Source organism: Miscanthus floridulus, unplaced genomic scaffold (assembly GCF_019320115.1).
Source record: "Miscanthus floridulus cultivar M001 unplaced genomic scaffold, ASM1932011v1 os_1404, whole genome shotgun sequence".
In the NCBI taxonomy this organism is placed as follows: Eukaryota; Viridiplantae; Streptophyta; class Magnoliopsida; order Poales; family Poaceae; genus Miscanthus; species Miscanthus floridulus.
This window is the reverse complement of record NW_027097698.1, coordinates 1,494-24,776: the sequence shown is the minus strand read 5'-3', so window position 1 is coordinate 24,776 and position 23,283 is coordinate 1,494. Positions and strand designations below refer to the sequence as shown.

At 46.8% G+C, this 23,283-nt stretch overlaps 3 pseudogenes; all 3 read left to right on the top strand.

Annotated features, from left to right (window-relative positions):
* The first annotated feature begins 2,297 nt into the window (after positions 1–2,297).
* LOC136534004 (protein CHLOROPLAST IMPORT APPARATUS 2-like) lies at positions 2,298–6,871 on the top strand (annotated as a pseudogene).
* Positions 6,872–13,538: 6,667 nt separating this feature from the next.
* LOC136534003 (probable aminodeoxychorismate synthase, chloroplastic) lies at positions 13,539–18,931 on the top strand (annotated as a pseudogene).
* A 137-nt stretch (positions 18,932–19,068) lies between these two features.
* LOC136534005 (putative clathrin assembly protein At5g57200) lies at positions 19,069–23,080 on the top strand (annotated as a pseudogene).
* Positions 23,081–23,283: the final 203 nt, after the last annotated feature.

Genomic DNA, 23,283 nt, shown 5'->3' with positions numbered 1-23,283 from the left:
CGAAAACCCAGGATGTTACACCGCAGGCCGAAATGGCCAAGGGAGCGCCCGCTCGAGCCGAGCCTGGGAGGAACAAATTTTTTTCGTTCCCCCGCAGCCTAGTGGGGGGCTGCTTGACACCCGTGCGAGTCGAGCTGGAAAGGAGGTCCAGACAAATAAACACCCTAGGTTGCAACCCATGGAGCACTGCCCGACTGGTCCAAGCACACAAACGCGCCCAAAAATACCGTGATGCAGTATGCCCATGATACTGGAGTAGAGTACAGAAGTAGCAGACTAGGATGTTTAGATACAGGGACTAAAGTTTAAGACGTTCTCATCGGATATCATATGGCATGAGGGTGTTCGGATACTAATAAAAAATAAATTACAGAATCCGTCAGTAATCCGCGAGACGAATTTATTAAGACTAATTAATCCATCATTAGAACATGTTTACTGTAGTGACACATTGTCAAATTATGAACTAATTAGGCTTAAAAAGTTTCTCACAAATTAATCTTAATCTGTTATTTAATTTATAATTAGTCTATATTTAATCAAATATGCGAAAAGACACCGACTAACCCCTTGTTTAGTTGGGATGAAAGTTGGAATTTGGCTACTGTAGCACTTTCGTTTTTATTTGGTAATTAGTGTTTAATCATGGACTAATTAGACTCAAAATGTTCGTCTCGCGATTTCCAATCAAACTGTGCAATTAGTTTTTTTGTCTACATTTAATGCTTCATGCACGTATCGCAAGATTTGACGTAATGGCTACTGTCAGCCTGTTCGCTTGCTCGTAAACGATCGCAAATTTCCAGCCGGGAACGTGTTTTTCTCTCGCACCAAATCAGCCAGCAGTAAATAATCCACGATCGTTTACGGCCTCCCGAACAAGCCGTGTATCACTTTTTGGGAAAATTTTTTGAAACTAAACGCGCGCTAAATTATAGGGCCATGTTTAGTTCCACCAAAATTCAAACTTTGGCACTATGCAAAAAGAAGATTCCCCGTCACATCAAACTTGCGGTACATGCATGGAGTACTAAATGTTGACGAAATCAAAACTAATTGCACAGTTTGGTTGTACTTTATGAGACGAACGTTTTGAGCCTAATTAGTCAACGATGGGACAGTTATTACCAAATAAAAACAAAATGCTACTGTAGTTCCACGGTTGCTACAGTATTTCCGACGGCGCCAAATCGGGTGAACTAAGGACCCGTTTAGATCCAAAATTTTTTGGATTTTGGCTACTGTAGCACTTTTGTTTTTATTTAGTAATTAATGTCTAATTATGGACTAATTAGGTTCGAAAGGTTCGTCTTGCGATTTCTCACCCAACTTTGCAATTAGTTTTTTTTTCGTCTACATTTAGTACTCCATACATGTGCCACAAGATTCGATGTGATGGATACTATAAAAAAAATTAACTTTTAGGTGACATCTAAACGGAGCCTAAACACGGCCTAGGATGCATAACCAAACGCCAGTAGCTATTCCACGATACAGTTGCTGACAGCATCCTAGCTAGCCAGCTACGGAGTAGCTAGGGGCACCGTAAAGGGCGCGTTTAGTTCTAAAATTTTTTGGCTTTTGGCTACTGTAGTATTTTTTTGTATTTGGTAAAAATTATCCAATTATGGACTATTTAGGCTTAAAAGATTCGTCTCACGATTTCTCGACTAACTGTGTAATTAGTTTTTTTTTCGTCTACATTTAGTACTCCATGCATCTGCCGCAAGATTTGATGTGACGGATACTATACAAAAAAAATTTTGACTTTTGGGTGGAACTAAACGGGGCCAAAGCTCAAATCTACAGTAGCATACCTTTCCCTCCGGGGTCACACGTGAGTTGGACCGGTACGGCGGGCGGCAGCCGGCAGGTCACGCGTCACGCAGCGCAGTCACGCGCGCTGGGTCGCCGTCGTGCTCTGCTCACGCACCCACACGTGTACGTCGAGCAGGCATGGCTCGTCGCAACGTGACAAGGCGAGCTCCGCTCCCGTCAAGCTACGCACGAGGAGGATTCGAGGAGGCAACTAGTAGCTAGCTCTACCTTCTGGCTCTCCGGTGAGAGAAAGTGTGAATGCAATGCAAATATATGCAATGGGAGGTACCGGACCTTCGTGCGGGGCCCACCCGAAGGTGGATGGGTGAGGTGTCGAGCTGATGACAGTGACAAGCTGAAAGGGCAGTTCGTCTCTTCCGCTGCCCCCCCCTGTTCGCTCCTCCGAAAAATCCAAACCCTTTGGGTCCTCCAGTCCCTCTCCCGGACGTCCCCCTCTCCCTCCCTTCGCTAAAACCCTTCCTGTTCCTCCTCGCGAATGGTACAGTGGTGAGTAAAAGTACTAAGATTCCTCAATCAAGTCAAGCCTCTTCCTTCCTCGTCATCTTTGACGAATCCAAGCGCTAGGATCTCGCTTGCTTGCTCTCGGATCCGCAGGCGGCTCTGTTTCCTCCGCCCGATCCTCCGTTCAGTCCAACCCAATTCCAACCACGCCTCCGCTGTCCGTCCCTGCTGGCTGCTGCCGCCCTCTCCTCCTTCACTCACTCCTTGCCGAAACTGCCACGCACGACCTCGCCACCTCCTGAGCTCGAACGCTCGTTTACTTTTTCGAACCCGCCCTTGTTCGAGGTTGGTGCGGCGCTGGTGGCCGCCGCCGCCGCTTTGATTAACAACAAGCCACCACACCTGCCGGTTTCTTCTCGGGCCGCTTTGAATCCTTTGATTAATCGTCTCTTTTTCTTTCTCGGTGATCGCCTTTTCCCGAGATTGCATTTTTATTTGTCGGCGGCACCCGGCACGGCACTTTGGCTCCGTCTGCGAGGCCGGCCGGGCAGGCGGCAGGCGGCAGGCGGCAGATGCAGTAGCCCGAGCAGCAGAAGATAGTGGTGGCGTTGTGAACAAGAAATTCCTCGGGTTCCACGCGCCTCCAGTCGCTTTGGCGCTTTGGCCCCCTCTTCCTTTTCTTCCTTTCCGCTGGTTTTCTGGTTGGGGGGGTTTTGCGCTGGCTCGGGTTGGGTTTAGGACGGCACGGCACCAGCTGATTTCCCTCCCCCCACCCCCGCGCTCCCGCAGTCCGTGCTCTTCCACCCGTGATCTCCGAGATCGGGGGTTCCTTCCCGATTTGATCCGCCCAGCTGGAAAACGGAAATCTCTGATGGGTTTTGGCAGGAAAGTCGCGATTTTTGGGTGAGGTTTCCGTTTCCTTCCGTTGCTGGATCGACTGACTGACTGATCGATCGGCGGACGAGCCGCCATGGCGTCGTCGTGCATCCCGGCCGGCGGCATCCGGCTGCCGGACCTGGAGATGGTCAAGGCCGCCGCCGGCGGCGGCGCCGCCCCGCCCGGCGCACTCCGCGGCGTCCCTCCACGCTCTCGGAGGCGTCCAACGCGTCCGCCGCCTCCTCGTCGGCCACCTCGTCGTCGGTGGCGGCGTCGCTGTCGCTGAAGCGCCCGCGCACGCCGCGGAAGCGGCCCAGCCAGACGTACAACGAGGCGGCGGCGCTGCTCGCGTCCATGTACCCCTCCGTCTTCCCCGTCGCCAGGGGCAAGGGGGCCACCGAGGCGGCGGCGCCGCCCCGCCTCCTCGGCCTCGCCTCCGCGCTCGCTGACGACCCGTCCTGCTCCGACCTCCTCCCGCCGTTCCCCCGTCCCCGGCGGCCAGGCCGCCTTCCTCCTCCGCGACCTGCCGCCGCCGCCCGCCGCCTCTGACGCCGCGGAGCCCCGCCTGCCGCCGCTGCCAGGGGCTGCCCGTCGCCCGCGGCCGTCAGCAGCGTCCTTCAGCGAGTTCCACGACCCGGCGCCGTCCCCTGCGACTCCTGACGATGCTGCGGCGGCGCCTGACGAGCCCGGGGAGCTCGACTTCGACGATGATGACGGATTCGACGCCGACTCTATCCTGTGCGGCGTCGACGAGGGCGCGGCCGAGGGCATCGATGGCATCATGGGAAGCTCTCTATGGAAAACAACGGGACGTCCCTGTTAAGCTCAAGCGTCAACTGCAACCTGCCCAGATCCAAGATGATACACCCTTACCTCAGCAACCTTATGGTGCTCGGGCTCAGCTTCCGGCACGATCAGAGTATCATCAATCAAGCGCTGAAGCGGCATAGCGTCGATCCTGAATGGTGGATGTGCCCTGCCATACCTGTGAAAGACATTACGCCCTCACCGCCGCCTTCAATGGCAATGGCGAAAGTGACAGACAAGAAGACTAAGAAGAAGTCACTGGGGACAATATACGAGGAGGGGAGTCCTGAGTCTGCCAATGGCGACACAGGAGCTTTGGCACTGCCAGAGACAGGATACACTGGAGCTTTAGCACTGCCAGAGACAGGATTGGGGGCTGGCTTGAACACTGACAGGGTGCTCAAGGCGTGGCGTGGCAGAGGCTCTGTGTTCGCTGATGACAATGGGCCTGACTTGCCATTGTCCTCTGCTCATGTGGTAGTAAGTATCTCCAGCTTATCTAGATATAAAAAGGCTTTCCATTTTCAGTTAAAACTTAAAATGGCTAGAGTTCTTAGAACCCTAAATTATACTTGTTATTAGTTTATATCGTCTGATAAAGAGAATTTGTTTCATTCAGTAGAAGCACAGATCATCTGTTGTTTATATCAGCAGGTGATTAGAAAATCTGGCCTGCATTACTTCATTTCATTCCCTTACATTTCTTATCAGTGGCAAGTTTCTTCCAGAAGAAAATTTGTGTCTGAAATTTGCTGATATGACAAAGTACAATGTGCCGATTTTTTTACCTCCACCAATACTTGACTTTACTGGTTTAATGGACCAGGCAGAAGGAAATTCCAAATGGCCATTTCTTTGAGTTGAATCATTGTAAGAAACTTAGCCAAAGGACTCTAGCCCAGGTGGTTAGAGCTTTCCAGCGGCACCCCCTAGGTCCTGAGTTCGACTCCCCGTGAGAGCGAATTTCAGGCTGGGGGTAACCCCCTCGTTGAGTTATACACGTAACCACTGCGGTGTCTTCAGAGATATGCACGTGTCCTGGGCACCCTGTGGCGTGTCCGAGCAGCCGGCCTTCGGGGACTTTTCTCGACCAGGCCAGGAAGAGAATTTCTTCTAACGCTAATGTCGTGGGGGCGGCTTTACCCCCACCAGCCGAGTTTTTTTTATTATAAGAAAATTAGCCCTCGTTATATCTTATTCGCAGTTTTGGAGTTCAATTGAAGTAGAAGAAAATCTCTTAGTTTGGTCTTATTTGCTTTGGAAAAAAATTCAAACCATGGGTAATTCACAGGTCCCTACTTCATTTGAGGCCTCATATAGTAGTACCTTCAACCAGTGATCTGAAATTGTGAAAGTAATGCTTATTTGCATATTTCTGATTCTCAAGCAAGTATGCAGAAAACAGAAAACTGAATAAAGGATGATTAAAACAATAATGATCAGGAAAAGGAAAAAACCGGAGTGAAGAAGCCGGTATCGTTTCTTTAGCATCAAAGCCTAAGAAACACGCCTTATAATCCCTGCTGAAAAAATGCTCATTCAACAACTAACTTTTAAATTTTTATGCATTATTTGTGGAAGTTTCCTTATTTAAGTAAACTTATCTGAGTGACTCAGCTTTCCTTACAGTTGCCAGATATCCTAACCATTTTAATGAGCCATAGCTAGTACCACTTTTGCATCAAAAGACATGTAGGTACCCTAAGGCATGTATGCATGCTAAGTTCCATTGTTGGTAGAGTGGTTGGGCTCAAATTGGTGGTACAAAAAGCTAGCGCAATGAACTCTAGCCAACCTGGCCCTTTCTGCATTTAAATAGCAAAAATATTGGAGTGCTTTTGGAAATTAAACCATTAGTTAAGGCTTGGTTGACTCTCCTCATGTAGACATGTTAATGATCAATTGCTCTGCATTTTCCTAAAACTGTCTCATTGTACTGCAAATGGTATATGGCTCCAGCCTACCCAGCTTGCTGTTGTACATTGTAATGAACCTAGTTTTCTTCCATGTAAAATTATTATGTTAACAATGTGCATTACATCAATATGCTGAGAGACCACTTACAATGCAACCCTGCAAGCATTCCATTCATCCCTTATGTTCACTTTTACCTGAAGAAACTTGCTTCTTACTGGCAAGTGTGGAATTTTCATCGCAGGTTAAACATGAAGACAGTGATCTCTTCCCAAAGAATGGTACCAGCGCTGTTATCAGGGAAGGCAACATTCTAAAGATGCAGCGCAAGCAGAAGCCGTGCACACCCCTCCCCTCTAATAAGCAGACTCGGTACTACCGGCCTCGGGTCAAGGTAAGCACCAGAACCGACTCTTGAAGTGATTTTTTCTGCAGCAGCAAAACCAGCATATATCTCATCTTTTGCACAGTCTCTGAAGTGTCTGAGTTTTTGCGCTTTCACAGGGGAGGTTTGTCAGCAAGGCTTATTTTCTCCAGCAACAGCAAGCATTAGAGAAAGAGAGCTAAGGAAGATGGATCTTGCTCCAAGGAACATTTCTGGGGCTTCACTCTTGCTCTCTAGGAGAAGCAGCAGTGCTTCTCAATTTTCATTTCTGCAGCGTTATAGCGCGGCAGATGTAGAGTGGCATGTAAGTTGTAATCATGGGGATCTGATGGTAGTTTCCTTGCAACTTCTCCAGCTCCAGATGCTGATGTAAAGAAGGCCATGAAGTGATATCCCAACCAGTTAATGGAACCGTGTTATCACTGTTTCTGCAATTCTGTTGTTTGTTTGCCATTCTTCTTTATTTTTCCTAGAGCTGTCATGTGAGTGAAGTCTGGAATGAGCAATAAGAACTGCATCAGTACCAGAAAACTGAGAAGAGTTGACCAGTAAGTTTTTGTTGGTCTAATGATCCAAGTTGTGGAGGGGTTGGTGAGCTTGAATGCACATGGCAACAAACCAGAGGCCTGTTTTTTTTCAGACACGATTCTCATTAATGGGGTGTTTGGTTCACCTAGCACCTTCTAAATTTAGTAGCTTTTAGTCCCTTTTAGTAACTTTTTTTGTCAAACATCTTTACTAAAAGAGACTAAACAGTCTTTAGTCAGCTAGTCACCCAAACCTTACTAGCAGCTCCTAAAACCACGTCTGGACAGGGCTTGCCCTTTATCAATGCGCCTTGTCCGAGCGCACCGCTACCTCCTCACTCACAGCTCACTCACTCAGCTCGCTTACTCTCTCCATCTCGCGCTCGCTCTCCTTTGCTTTCCCCGCCGCCGCCGCCACTTCGCTCCACGCCGCTGCCGCTCCTCCCAACCCTTCCGCCGGCGTAGCAGCTCCTCCGCTCACCGCTTCTGCCATGGACGGCCACAAGTCCGAGTATCCGGACAATTACTCCGCTGTCCTCTTCTTCGGTGGATCTAAATGGCTCCGGTCCGTCGTTCCCCCCCCATCCCGGCGACTTCGGTGTCTTTTCCCAAGCGCCAACGTATGGTACGGGCTCCTCCGCTCGACGTGGCATGGAGGGGTTGGATTTGAACACCAACGTCGCCGGCTTCCCTACATGGGTCTTACCAGGGGCTCCTCCAAGGTGACATCGCTCCCGGCGGTAGAGGGCTTCTTTCTCTTCGCATTGGCGGCAGATCCGGTGTTGGAGGGTTCGTTCCTCCTCGGCCGATCGCAGGAGCGACCGGATCTGGGAAACGTCCGGCTTCTCGCACTGCTGTGCACCGCCCAGGGTGGGAATCGGTAGTAGCCGTGCCCGCGCGCCAACAGCTAGGATGCGTGGAATAGTTGCTTCGGGCAGCTCGTATCCTCCAACTGAAGGAATGGAGCCAGAAGATGACGACGACATCCCGCCCGAGGTGAGCTTGTTCTCTGATCTGATTCGTACTTTGCTCTGTTTATTATTTATGTTATGCATGTCTTATTTATGGTTCTGCATGTCTGTTTTTTGACTAGATTCTCATACTTTTCATTGATCCTGATGTGTTAGGTTTTATTTGTTCAATGTACAAATGTTTATTTGTCTAATCTGTTTGATCTACAGGTGTCTGTTAGTTTGTATTTGTTTGATCTATAAGTTTGTATGAACTACTACTGGTTTAGTTGTTTGTTATTGAAGTGTGTGCATGTTTCATGTAGTACTGTGTATTTGTTTGATCTATATCTATCGGGTTCATAAACCCGGAGTCCCTCATGGACCTGCTTCCCAGCAAAAGCTCGGCCCAGCAGGCGACGTTGTTTACAAGTTACAACGCACAACTCCTAGGTCGGCCCAAATACCTAATGATATGCCAGATGGGCAAACCAATCTTCGACCGGAAGGCCTGGCCAAGGTGGAACGGCACCCGCTTCCTACTCCGGCCCGCCTCTCCGACCGGAAAGCTTTGCCAAGGAGGAATGACGCTCGCCTCCGACTCCAGCCCGCCTCTCCGACCGCACTTGCTTCCGACTCTGGCCCGCCTCTCCGATCGGGAGGCCTGGCCAAGAGAAACGGCGCTTGCTTCTGACTCCGACCCACGTCTCCGACCGGGGATGCACCGAACCTCTGCTTACAGCTCTTCTCTGACTGGCGCAGTCAGGGTCGACTGGGACCAACCGACCGGGGACGCCCACTCGGTGAGGACCTAGGAAACGGGCGAAGCAAGTAAGGCAGGGCGCTCAAGTCAACCATAATACCAAGGACCGTACCCTATACACCTGCGGCACAGTACCGACATGGCATGTCAGAAGGGTGCCCTGCCACCCTCCAAGCATATCAGAGCCCCAGCAGTGTTGTGGGCGCCAACGTTTGCCCTACAGTGCTGTGGGCGACCTCAACTCCGATACCAGGCGAACACGGTAAGACCCCCCCCACATGCCTCTGGGCACCAATAGTGCTATGGGCGCCGTCATTTGCCATACATGGTGAAAGCGGTAAAACCTCCCACATGCAATCTGACATAAACAGTGTTGTGGGCGCCTATAATCATCTTATACCTGACGGCGTGGGCAACAAGACTTAGTAGACGTACTCTCTCTCTCTCGCTTGTAAGGCCGTCTCCTTCATCTATAAAAGGGGATGCGCTCTCTCCCAATACGGACGGATGACACACACACGATCAATCTCACAAACGTAGACAACTCCAACGACTCTCTGACGATCCGAACAACAAACGATTGATTCACCCTCTGCTAGCTTTAGACACTCTAAAGCTACACAGAGCACACGCTCGAATACTTAGCGCATGAAAGAGCTCCCGTCACTCTCGGCCCTTCAGTCCAGAGTCTGACCGGAGCTCTTGCACCCCCCATCTTACTCCCTTCCATTTGTAACCCCACAGCAAACTTCGAGCACCTGGGGCTCAGGAATAAAGTCACTGACCGACTCAAACTGGACGTAGAGCACGTTATTTGAACCAGTATAAACCCTATGTCATTGAGTGTTAGGCCATATTCGATCACAGCGTAGGCAAACATATAAATATTTACGTGTTGGTCACTTTCTGCACCGACAATATCTATCTATTTCAATTTTTGTCTCTTGTTCTCTGATCTGCTTCTCTACTAGTTTGACAAAGCAAATTGGTCCGATGCAAATACATTTGTCTTCTCTTGTCTTGCTGTTGATGAAATGAGAAAGGGCAATTCAAGTAAGGGGACAATGACAAGGAGAGGTTATGATAATTTGAGAGATTTCTATGAGCAACAGACTGGTCTAAAGCATGATCTTAGATGTATGAAGAATAGATTCAGCCAGCTTAAGACCATGTACAGTTCTACAAGTGGACACAACTACAAACAGGTGTTGGCCGCCAAGAAAATGGACGGATAGATGCACCTCTATCTTGGTGGGACAGGCATACTAGGGTAATCTTTGTGCCTAATAATTTGTTTGCTTGTTCTACTTTCATGTTGGTTTTTGCTAACAGTGGATTCTTGTGATTTTTCAAAAGAAGCCAGAGTGTAGGAAATTCATGTATGGGTTGCCTAGATTCTTTCCTCAGATGGTTGAGCTCTTCTAGAACACTGCTGTTGATGGCTCAACTGCCACCATCCCTGGGCTGTCATGCCATGACTAAGACACAGGGATAGATGAGGATGATGAAGATGGTGCTGCTACTCTGGACGACTGTGGCTTACAGACCAGTTCACCAAGTATCACAAACAGCCGCAAGAGGGCAAGCAGCACAACTTACACAGCCTCAAGTCCTAGCAAGAACAAAAAAGTTCCAGTGAATGTTATCATGTAGGGGCTGATTACTCAATTGGAGATTATTGCTGAGAAATAAGTCAATGCATTGGAGCGAATAGCATAGAGCAAGAGAGGGGAAGCTGCAAAAGCAAAGCAAGCCAGAGTTGATGATGTTGCTAGGTGCCTCAATTTGGCTGTGGAGGCTGGGGCAGACAAAGCTTCAAATGAGTACTATGTGGCTACCATGATGTTTTAGAAGTAGCTACAACAAGTTGGTCTTTAGTGGCCTTGATACAAATGAGCAAAGGATGGCATGGCTGAGGAGGTCTACCCACAATGCTTGAGGAGGATAGGATAGAATGACAGAAGACTTGGCAGATGGAGTCTCTAGTTTGGCAGCCTTAATTTTATTTTGCTTAGGACCTTAAATTTATGATGAACTATGTAATCGTAATGAATCATGGTTTATGTTTGGACCTTGTAATGCTTGTTGAACAATGTAATGGGTGTTGCTGCCATTGTTGTTGTTGTTGTTGTGATGCTACCCAAGTATTTTTGTTCATGTCAACATTCAATGCTCTTTTAACATCTATTTCTTATGATGACTAGGGAGCATATGAAGTGGGATTTGCTGCTGGAGTGGATCATGCTAGACTTTCTGATGTTGGTGTAGAGGCTGCTGCTAGAGTGGCTGATGCTGGTGTAGGATCTGATGATGATTGGTGGAGTACTACTGATGATAGTGTCCATACTGAAGACTCAAATGACAAGTGGAGTACTGATGATGATTGGTCAGATATTGATGATGAAGGAGACTGCACTGATGATGAGGAAGCAGGTTTGATGACGCATGCTGCTAGATGTCAGTAGAAGAGGAGAAGGATTGCTACTGCTGTGTTATTGCTAGGTATGTACCACTGTGACAAGTTCATGAACAAGGCTGGTTATAGAGTCCCACTTGAAACTGGATATCAGTGGACTATAAGAACCCTAGGACATAGGACACAATGATATAACATATTTAGGATGCACAACGATGTTTTTATAGCCTTCACACTTTGTTAGTTGAGAGATATGGTCTGTAGAGTGGTATGATGGCATGCATGGCACTACACAATTTCATTAGACATAGTGGTATGATGGATGACCTCTTTGACTTATGTGATTAAGATAAAAACTATATACCAATAGAGGAAGGAACTTTAACTCAATCAACTAGAGGCACCACACGTTTTGGAGACGAAGATGAAAACATGAATCAATTTCGTGATTGGATAGCGAATGGTTTATTTGCAAGGTCATAGCAGCGCCATGATTTGTAATAATAAAGTTTTTTTTGTAAACCATTTGAACATTATTTATGAGAATGTACATTGTGGCAAACAGCTACCATAGCAGTCAAGTAGAGTTGCAAGGAATGGCGCTAGCGTGCAGCCAAGCATCTAGCAGAGCAGCCAAGCAGAGCAGCAAGCCAGACGTGCATTTGGCGCCAAGGCCGCATGCAGGAGGCAGCGGCGCTAGCGGGAGCCAGCAGCACGGCACCGTTGGCGCCAAATGCTAGGGGCACCAAGTTAGCATTAATGAGGGGTGTTTTGGTCTTTATAAACATATACATGTTAGGTTTAGTCACCTAACCAAACATGATCTTACTAAAATTTAGGAGGTAGTTTAGCTGCTAGATTTAGGAGCTGCCTAACAGGCCCTAAGCCAACGGAAATACACGAGTTCAAAACAGAACAAAGAGAAAGAAAGAAACAGCTACAGAGTCCTGTTCGAACGCAAGACTGTCTCGGAGCCTAGCCTCACCCACCAAGAGTAAAGAACCAACACGCCTGTAGAGCCACTGCCGATACAGCCCAAAACATCAACTATAACATCAGACGCAACAAAAGCAGGTTCTTCCATCTGCCAGGATTACCCTTCTCCCTGAGGTATCCTCGTCTTTCCGCTGACCACCATTCATCAGCTGGTTCGCTCCACCTTCTTTGTCTGCACTGTCACCAGAGATCTGTTGCTGCATGTACTCCCTCCGTCCTAGAAAAAATGTAATTATAGAATTCAAATCTGGTAAAAAAACGTAATCTTGTGTTTTGTTTAGCTTTTTTAAGAGGAACCCACCCAATAAAAACAACCAAAACAAAACCACCGCACAACTCATGGCATTGGATAATGTAGGAGTAAAACATTTTGAACTTGTGGAGAATTCTCTAGATGCAATGACTAGTTTCTATGGAACTCTCTAAAATTGCAATAATATAGCAATGGTACATGCATAATTTTACTTCGCTAATCTAGCCTCGAAACTTGATATTTCTATTCTTTTTGGGACAGAGGGAGTACAACTTACAAACTATTAGGAGCAGTTAATTTAGAACACCAACCCAAAATCTCCGCTGGTCTGGTTCATACTCCTATTTTAGGCCAGATTTTCGGTCAAATATAATGTTCTTTAGCATTCGAAAAACTAGCAACAATGTTGTTTTAATTGTCGCCAGTCTCAGAAAGATAATTTTTTATTCAACGTCTACAAAAAATTGACATTCTTTTTATTATTTTTGGGTGTTCTTTTATCATCTTTTTAAAAAGTCTAATCTTTTTATTATGTTTGATACAAGAGCTAATAATTGCTAGCTAGTAAAAATTAACTAAAATTAGCTCTAGTACACCTCCAAACATATGGACTACTAGGTGGGCCAATTTTTTTTTTTGTCTAAGTCTTGAACTACTAACCTTGGAAGAATATTTTTTTTTGCCGAAATATCAAAATAGGAAGTTCATTTAGCAAATTTCTAGACTTTTCTAATTTAAACTAATTTTTAATCAAGTAGGAATTAGTTCTACCTCATCAAATCAAATAGTACTGTTTTCCTACGCGGAGTTGGGAGTAGCGACTGCGACCATCCTGACCGTCCTCGTGGCGGCGGTGTGGGCACCGGTGCGCGCAGTTGGCCCTCGTTTAGTTGCGTCCGAATCCGGCGCCGCCGAGTCTACTGTAGATACAGCAGCTACTGTAGTGTTTCGTTTTTATTTGGTAATAATTGTCCAAACGTTGACTAATTAGGCTCAAAACGTTCGTCTCGCAAAGTACAACCAAACTGTATAATTAGTTTTTGATTTCGTCAACATTTAGTACTCCATGTACCACAAGTTTAATGTGACGAGAATCTTCTTTTTGCATAGTGTCAAATTCGGAAATTTGGGTAACTAAACACCCCTTGGTGGTGGTGGTGGAGTTGGAGACGGCGACGGCAGTGGGCACACCAGCCGAGATAGGGGAAGACGTCGGCAGAAAAGCGCACTCCGATTGACCATTAAAAAAACGAAGCGCGCTCACCGTACTCTCCAGTCCAGACGAACCACGGCCCCAGAAAAAAGAGGCGCCTTTCCTTTTCTTTCTCCCACCCACCCGGATCCTCCGCGCGCGCCGCCAGGCCCGCCGCGATGGCCGCACTCCGCCTCCCCGCCCCGCCGGCGGTGAGGTTTGTCCCACCTTCCAACCCCGGTGTCCGCCTCCGCCGCGGCGCGTCGGGTCTCGCCCCCTCGCCATCTCGCGGCGCGGCGGGCCAAGGGGGAGGACACGCCGGAGCCGCCGGTAAGGACGCTGCTGATCGACAACTACGACAGCTACACCTACAACATCTTCCAGGAGCTGTCAGTCGTCAACGGCGGTGAGTATGAAAGCATGTCACCCTTCTTCGCGCCTGCCGCTGCGTCGGTGAACGGCGGCGGCGTGCTCATTGCGCCTTCTCGGGCGGGCGGTGGAACTGACGGAAGCTCGTGACACCTCCGCAGTGCCGCCCGTGGTCGTGCGCAACGACGAGTGGACGTGGAGGGACGTCTTCAACCGGGTGTACAAGGACCGGGCCTTCGACAACATCGTCATCTCGCCTGGCCCTGGATCTCCGGCTTGCCCCGCCGACATAGGTGTGTGGGCAAACTTCGTCTTCAGCTTTGCCCTGTTCTACTTCAACTTGCTTATCTGATGCGTGTTTTTGTTTTCAGGTGTATGTCTGCGCATACTTTTGGAGTGTGGAGATGTACCCATCTTGGGTGTCTGCCTTGGCCACCAGGTGATATTCAAACCCAACTTTGTTTTTCAGTGTTATCCTTGTGAGTTTATTTTGGATCACAAAGGAATTTGCATGGATCACGTGGCTGTAACTACTGAAATGCCGTTGTTGTTGTTGATGTTGTCTACATGTCTTTGACCATTGCAGGCCCTGGGATTTGTACATGGTGCTAAGATTGTTCATGCTCCAGAAGCTATACACGGGCGACTCAGGCAAGGCCTTGAATTCATGTTAATAAAATTTGCTGAGCACTGCTGCTGAATTCTTGCTATTCTTACAGTTTATGCATGATTTAACACTCCTCTTTGTTTTATCAGTGAGATTGAGCATGATGGATGCTACCTCTTTAATTGTGTTCCATCAGGTACAAACTCTGGCTTCAAGGTTAGTGTACCGCTTGTATTGCTAGTCCCATCCCTTGCCATTTGTGTTTCATTTCAGTCTTCACTTTCCATATGAACTGCTAAATGCTTTGAACTTGCTTTTGCTGTTTTCAGGTAGTGAGGTATCATTCACTTGTAATAGAATCTGGTTCTCTGCCTGATGATCTTACATCAATTGCGTGGACTGCTTCTCCAAATTTGCTTTCTTACCTTGAAAGTGATCGAAGCAATGTTAGTACCTTCTTGGGATCATTGGACAACAACTTTATGACAAACCCTCTAGAGTACAGTAACAATGGTGCGGAACTATCCAATTCAGGACATGCTAGTGAGTCAGATGATAGCAGAGTTATCATGGGCATCAGGCACTCTAGCAGGCCTCAATTATGGAGTGCAGGTATCCTAGTTTATCCTGTGCGGTGATTTCTCTATGTTGTAGTAAGCTGTTCTTACACATGATTGCCCTTAACCCAGTTTCATCCAGAGAGCATTGCTACTCATCACGGAAGACAGATTTTCCGAAACTTTAAGAAGATAACAGGAGATTTTGGATTGTGCTCATCATGGCTTCAGGAAGAAAGGTTCACAGTATTGGTAAACTGGAAAAATCTCAAGTATTGTGTATGATGAAGTAGTTGACACACTCGCCCTGTTCGCTTGGCTGATAAGCCATGGCTGAAAGTACTGTTGGCTGATTTGTTTTTTGCAGAAAAATATTGTTCGTTGGCTAAAAAAGTATAGCTTATAAGCCAAGCGAACAGGGTGTATACCTTTACACGTCATTTTAGCAGAGACTCCTGTTCTGCAGGTCAATTCTGCAAGCCATCGTGATTCTATCCCTAAGGACTTGTTGCGTACTGAAACAATGGAACATTCGGAGCCTGTACTTGGAAAGAGAGGCATTGGGAAAAAGTGTTTACGATTACGATGGAAGAAGATTGAAAATTTCCTGTGTCCCACAGTTGGCTCTGAAGACATATTTGTGGTGCTTTTTGGCCATCAAAGCGGTGAAGACACGTTTTGGTTGGATAGCTCATCAGTTGACCAGGTATGAGTTAGCTTACTCTTAACCAATCACCAAAATCGAATAAAAAAAGAGAGGATATTATTTTCTCTTCAACTCTTGATCTACATGAATTGAGCTGCAATCACTGTCTCATTGAGTGATAAAGCTGGAAATTTGCTGAAACTTGTTTGGATTGCGACTTCTTTTCTTTCCTCATGGAGATAATGTATTCACTTTGTGTGTTACATGATCTTTTCTGTCTTTGTTGTGATCGATTTCTGCTTGCAGAATAGGGCACGTTTTTCATTTATGGGTGGCAAAGGTGGGTCCCTGTGGAAGCAAATGACATTCCACCTATCTGGTCAAAGGTAAGAAGGAATCATGCTTTAGTGCATTAAGCATTATGTCTGCCAGCATGTGGGTAGAGACCTTCATGTTATTCTGCATTTCACAAATTCTTCTCCAGAGCCAATTGTGGAGGAACGCTTATTACCCAAGATGCTTATGGTTATACCGCCAAAAACTTCATCAAAGAGGGCTTCTTGGAGTTCCTTAACAAGGTATATGTTTAAAGATTATTGATGCTTGTGATACCTATTTTAATCTTATTAATTTTGTGTGGTCATAACCTCGGTGCCATTTCCCACTATCTTTGTGTTATAGTCTCATAGTCTGAATAATTTACTCAAGCAGAAATGACTTTGTGTTCATTAATAGGTACAAGGAGCCCAGCTGTTACAATTAAATAATTAAATGGGGTGATTTTAGCATAGATTACCTACCACTATAGGAACTTTCTCAGCTCCTGCAGCAGTGAGGCACAAAATAATTTTGTTACTATGTTATGTAGTCAATTGGTAGCAAGCCAGGGTTTTTGACTGGTTTTAGCCATGTCAAAAACAAAATCTGCTGGTCTGAGGTATCTCAGCATGAAGTATTGGTGGTTGCTGACATAATATTTGTATTCTGCATGTTAACATGATCATCCATACCTTAGGTTTATGAATAAAGTGCAATATGCAGTAGATTGTGCCATGCATTTGTCTGAGTTTTGATTCTCACTGTTTCACACTTTGCAGGAGATCGAGTCCATTCAATACAATGAAAAGGATTACGAAGGACTGCCCTTTGAATTCCATGGTGGCTTCGTTGGATATCTAGGGTATGTTGATTGCTTGTCATGAATTGACACTTTTTTTAACTTATATATTATACACTTGTGGCAGTAGATTAGATATATGCATCGATTTTGCCTGCACTTGATTAGTTTCCTGCTACAAATAGATCTTCCATGCTACAAACAATTGTTTTCAATCTTTGACTTCCCCATTTCCGTAATTGTCTTGTGTGGATAATGGAGCCTTCTGTACTTCATTTAATTCTCTTTGTATTATCTATTTCTTTTGGATTTCTTTAAGATCCTTTTGAACTTTAGTTTTCATTGGATACCAGGTATGGTCTTAAAGTGGAGTGTGATGCATCATATAACAAGGCCAAATCAAGTACTCCTGATGCATGCTTCGTCTTTGCTGATAACACTGTGGTGGTTGATCACAGTAATGGCGATGTGTATATTTTGTCACTGCATGATGAATTTTATTCTAGTAATGGAGATGGGATATGCAAAAATTCAACACATACTTCATGGTTAGTGGAGACGGAGAAGAAGCTTCTCAGGTTGGGTGGTATGCCCCCAGGATCACCAATCAATGGGAAGGCATATGCTAGATCATCCAGTGTGCATAAGCAGAGTTTTGTTGTAGAGAAATCAAAGGATCAGTATATTAGAGATGTTCAGAGTTGCTTGGATTATATCAGGGATGGAGAAAGCTATGAGTTGTGCTTAACTACTCAGATGAAGAGAAGAGTAGACTATATAAATGCGCTCCAACTCTACCTTAAACTGAGAAAACTAAATCCAGCGCCTTATGCAGCCTGGCTTAACTTTTCCTCAGAAAACTTGAGCATATGTTGCTCTTCTCCAGAAAGGTTTCTACGACTGGACCGAGGTGGAGTTCTAGAAGCAAAACCAATCAAAGGTACTATAGCACGTGGCAGAACACCAGAGGAAGATGAATGCGTACGTTTGCAGTTGAAATACAGGCAAGTACACCATATTCTTTTCTAGTTATATCTTGGCTCTACTACTCTTTATTCAGGAAATATTGAGCTTGGGATGCTGTTTCGTCGCTTTCCCTGATTTATTTTATTTGCTATTCTTAGTATTTTGAATTAAGTTTCTTCACAAATGGTCTTGTGGAAGAAGTTGGTAAAAATAACTGGATAAGTGTGTTAAGAAATAAAAAAAATTATATTGACATTCATGTTAAGCTTGGTTCAATAGTCTGTTGAAGCAATATGACTGTTGAAGCTAATTCAGTTTTCAGTTGACAGATCTATGATAAAAATTACATGTTGTATAACATTTACTGTAAGCATAAGTAATCTAGTTTTTTGTTGTTTGTCATTGGAGGTTTCTACAGTCACAACTATGTTCTTATCGATGTCTTCCTTTCCTGGTAGTTCAGTTTCATTGTTATCTAGATTTCTAAATGCTAATCCTGTTTCACAGTGCTCATATGCTACTGCTATATTTTCCATTTTGCATGTGCTCAACTTCACCAGTGAAAAGATCAGGCTGAGAACTTGATGATTGTTGACCTCTTAAGAAATGATCTTGGCAAGGTTTGCGAACCAGGGAGTGTGCATGTCCCTCGTCTCATGGACGTAGAATCATATAAAACTGTCCACACCATGGTGAGTACCGTCCGTGGAACAAAGAAGTCAAATCTAAGCCCTGTTGATTGTGTGAAAGAAGCCTTTCCAGGTGGTTCAATGACTGGGGCCCCGAAAGTTAGATCAATGGAGATCCTTGATTCACTTGAAACTAGTCCAAGAGGTGTGTACTCAGGATCGATTGGGTTCTTTTCATATAACCACACATTCGATCTGAACATTGTGATTAGAACAGTTATCCTGCATGATGGAGAAGCCTCAGTAGGGGCAGGTGGGGCGATCGTAGCACTGTCAAACCCAGAAGCAGAATACAACGAAATGTTGCTTAAAGCAAAAAGCACCAACAAGGTGGTTGAGGATTTCATTGAAACAATTTACAGCTCGGATCGATCGGATTCGATGCAGACAACCATAAGCTAGATCAGATAGGCAAAGGGTCATTGTTTATTGAAACACAGAAGGCACTACAAGGGACTTCAGCAAACACCATGTATCTGAGAATTTTGATCTCAGCAGTTGGTGCATACTAATGAACATTGGCAGTGGGGTGAGGAATATCTTCTTTGCAATGGCATGAACATTCCAATCCCTTTGCCAAAAGGAAATAAAAGAGATGCGAAGGATGTTGAAATCAGTCGGATTCATGGTGCATATAGACTAATAAATCTACAAAGGAAACCATACCAGCTTATGTATACCTCAAATCAATCAATCCAACGCCCCCCCCCCCCCCCCCCCCCCCCCCCCCCCCCCCCCCCCGAAGAATGCACACAAGCTTTCTGGGGAGCCTGCATTCTGTAACTAAATCTACAAAAAACAACAGTCAGTGTGTGTGGCAGAAGTGAAAGAAATTGATATTGTTGTGCTGTACGGTTGTACCAATTAACTATTCGTGAAATATTCCTTGTTGGGGGTGAATTTCACGTTTCATCGGCTATTTTCCTTAGGCTTTGTTTGGATGCAGGTGTGTTGGAGTGGATTAGAATAGAACTTAGTTTAATTCCACTCTAATCCACTTCAACATATGTAGATTGAGATTAATACACGCGCATCAAACAAGGCGTGAGTGGAGTTTTCCAGCTTCTCAAACTCCATTGTACCGAATATTCTGTTGACGGGTATCTCTGTCAGGATTCCGAGCTGTGGCTCAATCTGCCGTTGTTTGTTGCTTCTGACAGTGACCTTCATGAGTCCTGAGATGCATTTCTTTTGTTTAGTTTTGCATGTCTTGGATTTATTGCTAGTGAACCAAAAAAATGTTTCATGTCCGGAGACGTGCATTTATTTTGTTTATTAGTTTTGCATGTCTTCTTGGATTTATTGATAGTGAACCAAGAAAATGTTTTCATGTCCAGAGGCAGCACTCGGTTGGCTTATTAGAGTGAGCAGATGGCCTGAGCATAGCAAGCAACTGAACCCCATTTGGGGCTTGCTGAGCAGCGGTGGCAACCAGTGAAGAACACGTCAAAAAGATGGCGTTTTCCAGCCGCGGCCGGTCGCCGGCCGGCAGGACCCCGTCGTTTTGGTCTGGTTGATTCGGGTGCGTGGTTGACGGTATCTGATTGATTCGGAATCGGGGTGCATGGTTGATGGAACAGCCGCTCACGTCGCGCCATTTCCGAGTTCGTAGTTGGAATTAAAAAAAGGAGAATCGGCCACGCGCGAGCCACGACTTGGAGTGCCATTTCTGAGTTCGTAGTTGAGAGAAGCGAGCGAGGCCAGGCAAACGGCCGCCGCCCCCGTAGACGCCGCCGCCGGCGATGGGCACGGTGTCGGTGCAGAAGCGGTGGCGGAAGGCGTGCGGCGCCATCAAGGACTCCGCCACCGTGGGGATCGCCAAGGTGAACAGCGGCGGCGGCCGCGAGCGAAAGGACCTCGACGTCGCCGTGGTCAAGGCCACCACCCACGTCGAGCAGCCGCCCAAGGAGCGCCACGTCGCCGGTGAGACTACTTGTCTCCTCCCTCTCTTCTCCTCTCCTGCGATCGACCTCTCCAGTGAAAATTTAACTAACTGGTCGCCTGGTCGGCTGTCGCTGCAGCGATCTTCGCCGCCACGTCCTCCTCCCGCCCGCTCACCGACGTCTCCTACTGCGTCCACGCGCTCGCCAAGCGCCTCTCCAAGACGCGTAACTGGGTGGTACGTCCGCCATTGCCAGCCATTGCTTCTTCCCCGATCGATCTTATGCACAAGGAAAATGGCAAAATATAATTATGAAAAAAAAAACTGGGCAGGTCGCTCTGAAGACGCTGATCGTGATCCACAGGACGCTGCGTGAAGGCGACGCGGCGTTCAGGGAGGAGCTGCTCGGCTACCGGCGCAACGGCCACGCCCTGCGGATGTCTAACTTCAAGGACGACTCCAGCCCACAAGGTTACATAAAAACATCTCCACTGCAACCTGCATGCGTTTTCTGCTCGTGAACTGCTTTGCTTCTTGACCTGACCCTGACCCTCGTCTGCACTGTCTCTTGCAGCATGGACTGCTCAGCGTGGGTGCGCACCTACGCGCTGTATCTCGAGGAGCGGCTCGAGTGCTTCAGAGTTCTGAGATACGACATCGAGTCCGAGCGACTGAGACCTGCAGAGGGAAACCCCAAGGTTTGTGACTTTGTGCAATTGCAACTGGTTTCAGAGTTTTCAGTGACACAGTTTCTTCTTCTTTCTTACCGCCATCTGCTTAACTTTCAGGGGCAGAGCAGAACAAGGACCTTAGGCCAGGACGATCTCTTGGAGCAGCTTCCTGCACTGCAGCAGCTGCTCTTCCGGCTTGTCGGCTGTCAGGTAGAAGAGCATACAGCTCATGTGGAAATTTCCTTTGTTCTTCTCTCCTCCTGTGTCAAGTACTAACCAGGCTAATCTTGCAAATTGCTGCATTGGTGTTTCTTGCAGCCCTGAAGGGGCAGCTTTTGGAAACTACCTCATACAGTATGCCTTGGCTCTGGTATGTATAGTTTAACCTTAGTGCTGATTAGCATTGTTTAGCTAGCATCACTGGTCGAGATGACGACGAGAGATGAACTGCTCAGGCGCTGAAAGAAAGCTTCAAGATCTACTGTGCACTCAATGACGGAATCATTAACCTTGTGGATTTGGTACTTTGATGAACTTCCTTCCTCTCCTATGAGATGGCAGTGTACATCTTGGTTCTGTGACGGTTTGGATTCTGATGTTTTTTGCAGTTCTTTGATATGACAAACTTGATGCTATCAAAGCTCTGGACATCTATAGAAGGACAGGAATCTGGTGTGTATAAAGTCCTAACTGCAGCATGACTAGATAGTAGGAGTTTCATTCTGTGGAATTTTACAGCTATCTATGTGAACTAAATAAAAATAACATAAACAGGCCAAGTCTCTTTCTGACTTCTACGAGGTCTGCAGAGGTCTGGAACTAGCCAGACACTTCCAGTTTCCAACTCTGAGAGAGGTCCTTGCACCACCAAACAGACTCCCCTATCTTCTTCAATCCACCTTCATCTATTACACAGTTCTTATAACAGTAGGAAGCTCTAAACTCTGATGCCAAACACTTCGTTTTTCTGATGACCTTCAGCCACCACCATCATTTCTTGGAACAATGGAGGAGTACATCAGAGAAGCCCCTAGAACTGCATCTGTTCCAAATGAGACCATAGTGAGTTCCATTTTATTTTCCTTTGTGTCATTCACCTAATCTAAACTAAATACATATTCAGTCATCCTGTTTCTCTGCCGTCAAACTCTAAAACTCCTCTACTCAACAGGAGTACCGGCAGCTAGATTTTCGTAATTCGTTACCAGGAAGAACAAACCCCTGAACTGATGTTCGAGGCGTCTGAAGAAACTGTTGCAGAGGAAGTTCCTCCTGAGCATGAAGAACCTGCTCAGTTTGCAGATGATGACAGCGACGATGAGCCTGAAACTCCAACAGCTGCTGATTTACTGGTAACTCTTGTTAGCTCGTAATACTTCAGTTCAGCACCTATTTATTTGGAAAATAACAACAATAATGGTGGCCATATCCGTTGGGTCGGGTGATGATCAGGGCCTGCATGAAGTAAACCCTGCTGCTGCTGCACTCTGAAGAGAGCAACGCACTGGCTCTTGCCATAGTACCACAGGCAAGCTTCAAGCACCAGTTCGGCTCCTGATTGCTGTCTTATGACATTCAACAGCCAATAACATGACATCAAATTCACGAAACATTGTGTTCATCTCCGATGTGCAGGTGGTTCAACAACACGTCTGCGATCGGCTTCGGTGAGACATAACAGGATCGTCAGGCTGGGAGCTAGCTCTGGTCACAGCACAGCCCAGCAGCAGCAGCAGTAACCAGGTGGCAGAGAGCAAGCTGGTGAAAGAACATTGCAGCAGCATCCCCTCTCTTCTTTCTTGTACAGCATCCATTGTCTAAGCATCCACTGTCTCCCTTCGCCCCCATTCACATCGTTGGCTCTGTAATCTTGTAGGCTGGGGGATTCGACAGGCTGTTGCGGATAGCTTGTACGAGGACGCCGAAACGAGGCAGCAGACAAACCATGGATGCCGCCTATGGAAACGGGCACGCCTCACGGCAGAACGAAGATCCGTTTCGCCATGTCCAACGGCGTCGCGCTGCCGACCGGCGTGCAGATGTCGGTGATGGCGCGGCAGCAGCAAGCCATGTTTGGGATGCCGCAGTCAGTTACAGTTTCAGCCTCAGTATGGCGCCGCTGCTGCGTCTCAGTTCAACCCTTTCGGCGACGCCTACTCTGTTGCACTGTCATCCCAGGGTGCTCCTCTGCATGGAACCGGCGGCAGCTTGATCTGACGATTTGAATTGATCCAGTTCAGGTTGCGTGGACGACGGCCGTCTCCTCACAGCTGATGGAGAATGGGACTGTATGCTGATTAGAGCTACATATATGAACTGCATTCTGTCAGCATCACCAAGGAAGTCGAACCTGAGTCACCCACCAATCAGGAGGACAAAGGAGCACCTGAACGTGTCACGGGCTCAATGGAGCAGACCGA